Source organism: Oncorhynchus clarkii, chromosome 4 (assembly GCF_045791955.1).
Source record: "Oncorhynchus clarkii lewisi isolate Uvic-CL-2024 chromosome 4, UVic_Ocla_1.0, whole genome shotgun sequence".
Lineage (NCBI taxonomy): Eukaryota > Metazoa > Chordata > Actinopteri > Salmoniformes > Salmonidae > Oncorhynchus > Oncorhynchus clarkii.
Genome location: NC_092150.1, coordinates 55,122,768 through 55,132,153, shown reverse-complemented (window position 1 = coordinate 55,132,153; position 9,386 = coordinate 55,122,768). Strand labels below are relative to the sequence as shown.

The following is a 9,386-nucleotide window of genomic DNA, read 5'->3' as shown; positions in this document are numbered from 1 at the left end:
TTACAGACTATACTGTCGGTGTGTTCGAAGCTTTGGGCTACCTCTGCCGATGAAAACCATGTATATTTGACCCATTAGATTTGTATACATATAACGCTCGGACAGAACATTTTGAGATTACTCTATGGGTCATAGGAACCTGTCCATACAATGGTAAAACAAAAACCAAAGACGCAAGTAGCCTAATATAATTCACATAGGACCATAAATAGGTTCATTACCAACTGTAGCCAGGATATGTCACTGTTGGTCAAAAGTAATGTCACGGTTCAGTAAGACACAAGGTTTTGGAACGTTCAGTTATAAATATACGATGTAGGCTAGAACAAACATTACTCTCTCATGTAAAAGAAGTAAAATAATCATCTCTATTCCTGGAATTTCTAACGGCAACATTCGAAAATATTTGGCAACTTTATGTGGCTTCATTTGGATGTTAAAATCTGATAATACCTGAATAGAAGTTGGCCCATGTAGCAGACCTTTCCATCCAATGGCACCATATAATGGGTTTAATAGACATATTTTGTTTGATATTTTGTCCAATGAATGCTTCCGAATTTTGCCTTCCCACTGATGACACATGCTCTAATTAAATCATCTATTAAAATACATGTATGAAATATATACAATCCATGTGGATTTTAACGAAGCATATGTTCAATATAAAAACAAATATGGGTATCACACTTTTACAGTAGGCTACATTGTTATTTTGTTTATACAGGTTGTTTGTGTATGTGACCAAGTTTCAACGTCACACGTCAGTCATGATGCTGGTATAAAACGTTGGTCCGACTATTTCAGTGATCACATTTTCAGAGGGACTGTGGCTGCGCTTGAAGTTGTGGCCAGATCATCATCAGGATGTCAAAAATGACAGTTGTTCATCTCGGAGTGATTGTCTTCGCCATATGTTTATCGACAGAGGTATGACAAAAGATGTATTATTCATATTAATAAGAAAAATACGTTGTTTTTTTAAAATTAATTAATTCGCTTTTAATTTGCTTGCGCTATTTTTGTGGTAGGCTATTCATTCGATAGCTTATAATACATTGTTTTTGATTAAGTTTTATATGGCTTGGATAGACAGGATTTAAAGTAGCCTAATAGACCAGTGGGGTAGTCGTTACTTCTCATCTATAGTCCTAAACATATAAATCATATAATCTCGGTGTCTTTTCTGCAATTATCCTACATTTCTTTCTTGTATCACTTTGATATAAAAACACTTAGGCGAATTAATTATTTAAACCCACGGTACACCTGAGTCTTTCCAAGGGTTAAAGTTTATTTCAGTGCAGCGCGCTAAAACGGAACCTGAAACGGGTAGCAAAGACCAACAGTTTGCGCGTCTGCTTTTGGACTGTCATTCTCTCTTTGTATGGTGTTACTGGCCAATGTGATACCTGGTTGTGACCCAGATAGGCTAGCTACACATAGCAATTAAAAAATAATGTTTTTCCTAATTATTGCCAGTGTATGTCTGTAATTTAAAGGTGCATTGCGTTTTATTTGCTATTTTATTTTCCATTCCATGAAAATGTGCTTGGTTTGGATAGGCAACTGATATTTGTTCTAATCCAGGGGTTTTCTGTGGGATTTGACATGCAACGTTGGACTACAAAATTGTTCAATCAGTACCCAGCTAGCACAACTTCTGAGAACTATGTTTCTTAGTTTGGTGAGAGCATAGTTGAACTGTGGTTATTTAGCTTCCAACCTTCCCACAACTTTCTGGGAATTGTGCAGTATAGTTGTTTGGCTTTGGAACATTCTCAGCACATTTAAGGAACTTGGCAACATTCTTTTCTTTGTATTTCTGTAACGGCGTTCTTCGTTTGTTGAAAGAGAGGACCGAAATGCAGCGTGGTGGTTACTCATGTTCTTTAATGAATGAATGACGATACATGAAATAACTAATAAATACGAAAACAACAAACGGAACGTGAAACCTAATACAGCCTATCTGGTGAACACTACACAAAGACAGGAACAATCACCCACAAACACACAGTGAAACCCAGGCTACCTAAATATGGTTCCCAATCAGAGACAATGACGAACACCTGCCTCTGATTGAGAACTATATCAGGCCGAACATAGAACTGGACAAACTAGACATGTAACATAGAATGCCCACTCAGATCACACCCTGACCAACCAAAACATAGAAATATACAAAGTAAACTATGGTCAGGGTGTGACAGTACCCCCCCCCCCCCCCCCCCCCCCCCCAAGGTGCGGACTCCGGCCGCAAAACCTGAACCTATAGGGGAGGGTCTGGGTGGGCATCTGTCCGCGGTGGCGGCTCTGGCGCTGGACGTGGACCCCACTCCATAATAGTCTTGGTCCACCTCCTTAGCGTCCCTAGATAGGTGACCCTCCTTAATGACAGCTCGGGACAGAGGGTCAGCTCGAGACAGAAGGACAGCTCGGGACAGAGGTAGCTCGGGACTGATGGGTAGCTCAGCACTGAGAGGAAGCTCAGCACTGAGAGGAAGCTCAGGCAGGTAGTTGGATCCGGCAGATCCTGGCTGGCTGGCGGTTCTGGCAGATCCTGGCTGACTGGCGGTTCTGGCAGATCCTGGCTGACTGGCGGTTCTGGCAGATCCTGGCTGACTGGCGGTTCTGGCAGATCCTGGCTGACTGGCAGATCTGGCAGATCCTGACTGACTGGCAGATCTGGCAGATCCTGGCTGACTGGCAGATCTGGCAGATCCTGGCTGACTGGCAGATCTGGCAGAGTCTGGCTGACTGGCAGATCTGGCAGAGTCTGGCTGACTGGCAGATCTGGCAGAGTCTGGCTGACTGGCAGAGTCTGGTCGACTGGCAGAGTCTGGTCGACTGGCAGAGTCTGGTCGACTGGCAGATCTGGAAGAGTCTGGTCGACTGGCAGATCTGGAAGAGTCTGGTCGACTGGCAGATCTGGAAGAGTCTGGTCGACTGGCAGATCTGGAAGAGTCTGGTCGACTGGCAGATCTGGAAGAGTCTGGTCGACTGGCAGATCTGGAAGAGTCTGGTCGACTGGCAGCTCTGGCTGCTCCATGCTGACTGGCTGCTCCATGCTGACTGGCGGCCCTGGCTGCTCCATGCTGACTGGCGGCCCTGGCTGCTCCATGCTGACTGGCGGCCCTGGCTGCTCCATGCTGACTGGCGGCCCTGGCTGCTCCATGCTGACTGGCGGCCCTGGCTGCTCCATGCTGACTGGCAGCTCTGGCGGCTCCTTGCAGACTGGCAGCTCTGGCGGCTCCTTGCAGACTGGCAGCTCTGGCGGCTCCTTGCAGACTGGCAGCTCTGGCGGCTCCTTGCAGACTGGCAGCTCTGGCGGCTCCTTGCAGACTGGCAGCTCTGGCGGCTCCTTGCAGACTGGCAGCTCTGGCGGCTCCTTGCAGACTGGCAGCTCTGGCGGCTCCTTGCAGACTGGCAGCTCTGGCGGCTCCTTGCAGACTGGCAGCTCTGGCGGCTCCTTGCAGACTGGCAGCTCTGGCGGCATCCTGCAGACTGGCAGCTCTGGCGGCTCCTTGCAGACTGGCAGCTCCTTGCAGACTGGCAGGTTTATGCAGACTGGCAGCTCCATGCAGACTGGCAGCTCTATGCAGACTGGCAGCTCCTTGCAGACTGGCAGCCCCTTGCAGACTGGCAGGTTTATGCAGACTGGCAACTCCTTGCAGACTGGCAGCTCCATGCTGACTGGCAGCTCCATGCAGACTGGCAGCTCCATGCAGACTGGCAGCTCCATGCAGACTGGCAGCTCCATGCAGACTGGCAGCTCCATGCAGACTGGCAGCTCCATGCAGACTGGCAGCTCCTTGCAAACTGGCAGCTCCTTGCAAACTGGCAGCTCCTTGCAAACTGGCAGTTCTGAACAGGAGGGAGACTCCGACAGCGCTGGAGAGGAGGGCTCCGACAGCGCTGGACAGGCGAGGCGCACTCTAGGCCTGATGCGTGGTGCTGGCACTGGTGGTACTGGGCCGAGGACACGCACAGGAAGCCTGGTGCGGGGAGCTGCTACCGGAGGGCTGGGGTGTGGAGGTGGTACTGGAAAGACCGGACCGTGCAGGCGCACTGGAGCTCTTGAGCACCGAGCCTGCCCAACCTTACCTGGTTGAATGCTCACGGTCGCCCTGCCAGTGCGGCGAGGTGGAATAGCCCGCACTGGGCTATGCAGGCGAACCGGAGACACCGAGCGCAAGGCTGGTGCCATGTAAGCCGGCCCAAGGAGACGCACTGGGGACCAGCTGGGTAGAGCCGGCTTCATGGCATTAAGCTCGACGCTCAATCTAGCCCGGCCGACACGCTGAGCTGGAATATACCGCACCGGGCTATGCACCCGCACTGGAGACACCGTGCGCACCACTGCATAACACGGTGCCTGTCCGGTCTCTCTAGCCCCCCGGTAAACACAGGGAGTCTGCCCAGGTCTCCTACCTGGCGTAGCCATACTCCCTGTTAGCCCCCCCCCCCCAAGACATTTTTGGGGCTGCCTCTCGTGCTTCCATCCGCGTCGCCGTGCTGCCTTCTCATACCAGTGCCTCTCTGCTTTCACCGCCTCCATTCTACGATAACCTTCCTCGCACTGCTCCAGCGAATCCCAGGCGGGCTCCGGCACTCTCCCTGGGTCGGCCGCCCACCTGTCGATCTCCTCCCAAGTAGTATACTCCATGCCATTGCTGTCCATAACGTCCTCCTTTCGCTGCTGCCTGTTAACACGCTGCTCGGTCCGAGTGTGGTGGGTGATTCTTTAACGGCGTTCTTCGTTTGTTGAAAGAGAGGACCGAAATGCAGCGTGGTGGTTACTCATGTTCTTTAATGAATGAATGACGATACATGAAATAACTAATAAATACGAAAACAACAAACGGAACGTGAAACCTAATACAGCCTATCTGGTGAACACTACACAAAGACAGGAACAATCACCCACAAACACACAGTGAAACCCAGGCTACCTAAATATGGTTCCCAATCAGAGACAATGACGAACACCTGCCTCTGATTGAGAACCATATCAGGCCGAACATAGAACTGGACAAACTAGACATGTAACATAGAATGCCCACTCAGATCACACCCTGACCAACCAAAACATAGAAATATACAAAGTAAACTATGGTCAGGGTGTGACAATTTCATTACTTTAACAGAACGTTTCCTGAAAGTTCAAACATAGTTACATTAATTTCAATTTTGGTTATGTTCCAGGAACGTTCTCCAACTGTTTGACCATTAGGAATGTTGTCAATGTTAAGAAAACTTTAAGAAACAACTTTGTGTGAATTTCAGTACTTCAGCATAAGGTTTCCTCATGGCTCTATTTAAATGTCATGTTCTCATTTGTTCCCGAGAACATTAAGATTCCTTTCCATAAAAAAACAACATTAGTAACCGTCAGAAAACATTCTTAGAATGTAATAAAAACATATACATTCCGTTCTCAGCATCCACAACTCTATCTGCTATCATGTGAAGTTTGTTCAGGCGTTGGCCACTCACACTAACTGGCCACACCTGATCTTAATGAATTTCCTTTGAAATGAGGTCTGTTTGAATAGAGTCAAATTAACAGCTTTTGTGTGTATATATATATATTTGTGACATAGCCTCAATGAGATTCTATAACCTACAATCTTCTGTTCTCTAACCACGGAATTAGTTCATGCTGCCACCAGGATGGAGCTAGCATTCCATTTATTATATATACAGTGGGGAGAACAAGTATTTGATACACTGCCGATTTTGCAGGTTTCCCTACTTACAAAGCATGTAGAGGTCTGTAATTTTTATCATAGGTATACTTCAACTGTGAGAGACGGAATCTAAAACAAAAATCCAGAAAATCACATTGTATGATTCTTAAGTAATTAATTAGCATTTTATTGCATGACATAAGTATTTGATACATCAGAAAAGCAGAACTTAATATTTGGTACAGAAACCTTTGTTTGCAATTACAGAGATCATACGTTTCCTGTAGTTCTTGACCAGGTTTGCACACACTGCAGCAGGGATTTTGGCCCACTCCTCCATACAGACCTTTTCCAGATCCTTCAGGTTTCGGGGCTGTTGCTGGGCAATACGGACGTTCAGCTCCCTCCAAAGAATTTATATTGGGTTCAGGTCTGGAGACTGGCTAGGCCACTCCAGGACCTTGAGAAGCGTCTTACGGAGCCACTCCTTAGTTGCCCTGGCTGTGTGTTTCGGGTCGTTGTCATGCTGGAAGACCCAGCCACGACCCATCTTCAATGCTCTTACTGAGGGAAGGAGGTTGTTGGCCAAGATCTCGCGATACATGGTCCCATCCATCCTCCCCTCAATATGGTGTAGTCGTCCTGTCCCCTTTGCAGAAAAGCATCCCCAAAGAATGATGTTTCCACCTCCATGCTTCATGGTTGGGATGGTGTTCTTGGGGTTGTACTCATCCTTCTTTTACCTCCAAACACAGCGAGTGGAGTTTAGACCAAAAAGCTCTATTTTTTGCATCATCAGACCACATAACCTTCTCCAATTCCTCCTCTGGATCATACAGATGGTCATTGGCAAACTTCAGACGGGCCTGGACATGCGCTGGCTTGAGCAGGGGGACCTTGCGTGCGCTGCAGGATTTTAATCCATGACGGCGTAGTGTGTTACTAATGGTTTTCTTTGAGACTGTGGTCCCAGCTCTCTTCAGGTCATTGACCAGGTCCTGCCGTGTAGCTCTGGGCTGATCCCTCACCTTCCTCATGATCATTGATACCCCACGAGGTGAGATCTTGCATGGTGCCCCAGACCGAGGGTGATTGACCGTCATCTTGAACTTCTTCCATTTTCTAATAATTGCGCCAACAGTTGTTGCCTTCTCACCAAGCTGCTTGTCTATTGTCCTGTAGCCCATCCCAGCCTTGTGCAGGTGCACAATTTTATCCCTGATGTCCTTACACAGCTCTCTGGTCTTGGCCATTGTGGAGAGGTTGGAGTCTGTTTGATTGAGTGTGTGGACAGGTGTCTTTTATACAGGTAACGAGTTCAAACAGGTGCAGTTAATACAGTAATGAGTTGAGAACAGGAGGGCTTCTTAAAGAAAACAGGTCTATGAGAGCCGGAATTCTTACTGGTTGGTAGGTGATCAAATACTTATGTCATGCAATAAAATGCAAATTAATTACTTAAAAATTATACAATGTGATTTTCTGGATTTTTGTTTTGTCTCTCACAGTTGAAGTGTACCTTTGATAAAAATTACAGACCTCTACATGCTTTGTAAGGTGGGAAACCTGCAAAATCGGCAGTGTATCAAATACTTGTTCTCCCCACTGTATATATATATATAGCATTCCGTGGATAGAGAACAGAAGATTATAGGTTATAGAATCTCACTGAGATTCATGATCAATGCCTAAGGAAATTACACTTTCATGTGTCCTATCTGTGCTTTGAGTAAATTTATTATTATTTTTTTAAATAAGCTAGCAGTGTTAAGTCTTCAAACATTCAGTGAAAGTTAAGGAAGTTATTCAAAACCCTGTAAATTCTATTCTCAGAGTGTTAATAAAACTTTCATGGAACCACAATAAATTGCTCTCAGAACCTCACTCCAACCTAAAAATAAATGTTCCCAGAACAGGCAATTTTCACTTGTTCTCAGAACATAAACAAAATAAGTTCACTTTTTACTGGTCAGGACACAAATGTGAATCCAAAAACATGCATTCCCATAACGTCTAAGGAACCATATGTGCTAGCTGGGATAATTACTTTCCCCAAACCTTAATGGCCATTTCATTGTAATATCTACATCACAATCCATTGTTATACACGCTTGGCCTAGAATATCCATGCCACTATAGCTGGTGTTCAACCTATTCTATGCTACTCTTTCACAGCCAGCATTCAACACCACAAATTTCACAAATGTGTCAACATTTCACAAGTCCTCTAGATATTACATCATATTGAAGATGTCCGCTTTGGCTGAAATGTGCTTTGTCATGGATCAATGAGGAGTTGTCCCAATTCTGTAGAATTACGTTTGAGTTCTCACTTAACCAAGCCTCTTCCTGGTTGCCTGCAGGTGGTCTCCCAAAACACAACAGGATCCACATGGGTTAATGCGACCAGTGCGGGCTCCAGCGTCAACTCCACCACCATGGCCACAGACCCGTACAGCAGCTCGGCCAACTCCACCTCCCCTACCGGAGCGGGCGTGTCACTGCAGTCCAGCCCCTTCTCTCTCCTGCTCCCCATCGTCATGGCGACCTCCCTCCTGCACCGCTACTGTTGAACCCTTGATCCACCGCCCTTTTACCACAACCACCACCACTCCCCTCAACCGCACTGAACAGAGACCACTAGGCTTACATCTAAGATTTCGCCCCACCCACTCATTCGCCCAAAAGAAAAAATCCTAGTGCTGACATTTTTCTCCGAAGGGGGGGGGGGGTGTAACGTCAGTTGGAGAGGAAGCTGCCACCATCACCCCCCCCCCTCCCTTTCAAATCACTTATGGAGAATCAAAGGAATGGCACTCTTCAACATGGCCTCCTGCTCCAGCACTATACTCTGCCATCCCTCAAGACCTGCGTTTCCATAGCAACTCCACCAAAACATCCTGGTTATCAGTCTGTGGAATGCTGGGGGATGTAGGCCTGGAGGACGCAGGTGGTTGTCATGTCACATGTCTCTCAAAATGTGGACCACTTTGGTGTACAGAAGTTCTAATCGTAGTTTTTAATTATACCTAGGAAAATAATCTGAAATGTGTTTTGTATGTGCCCAAAGTGAAGGTTGTGCATAGGAGATTATTAATAAAGAAATTCAAACCTCTTTTAATTAAAATATTTTAAATGGGGTTTTCATGATTTGGTGCTTTTTAGTTTGTGTTATTGGCAATGTACCAGAATGTGTTGTATGCGAAGAGAATAACTTTGACACTGGATTTGAGTCTGTATGCGTAGTGATTTCTAAAGATTTTCTGGTCTTTTTCAAGGAGGATATAACTGGCATATCTCCCTTTCAATGCCTGGGTTGGTCATAACAAAATGACTGTACTGTAACCACGTGGGAAAGGATGACACATGTATATTCCCCCTTATAGTTTATATTTTGTATAAATGGCAATGTTAGTTTTTGTTAGCTCTTCCGGATTAATGGTACGGATTAACAATGTACAATAAATTATAATAAATGATATTTTGTGTCCTCCTTGGATTACTGTTCGAAGGTGGTTTGTAGGTTGATACTGAACTAGGTCACTGGGCTCAATGAGTTGGTATTTTGAAGATGCTCTATTTAGGAACCCCTTTTGGAGGGCAAAGGTTCCATGTAGCTTCTAACCTCTGCAAACTCTTTGTCATTTCAAAGGGCCAAATCTCGTTTTCAGATTTCTGGCTTGTTCAGTGATC

General features: G+C 46.2%; 1 long non-coding RNA gene across 1 annotated transcript; it reads left to right on the top strand.

Moving 5' to 3' along the window:
* Nucleotides 1–833: 833 nt before the first annotated feature.
* On the top strand, nucleotides 834–9,174 carry LOC139407730 (uncharacterized). Its single transcript, XR_011634121.1, has 2 exons — nucleotides 834–930; nucleotides 8,057–9,174. It is a non-coding gene; the product is annotated as an uncharacterized lncRNA (long non-coding RNA).
* Nucleotides 9,175–9,386: the final 212 nt, after the last annotated feature.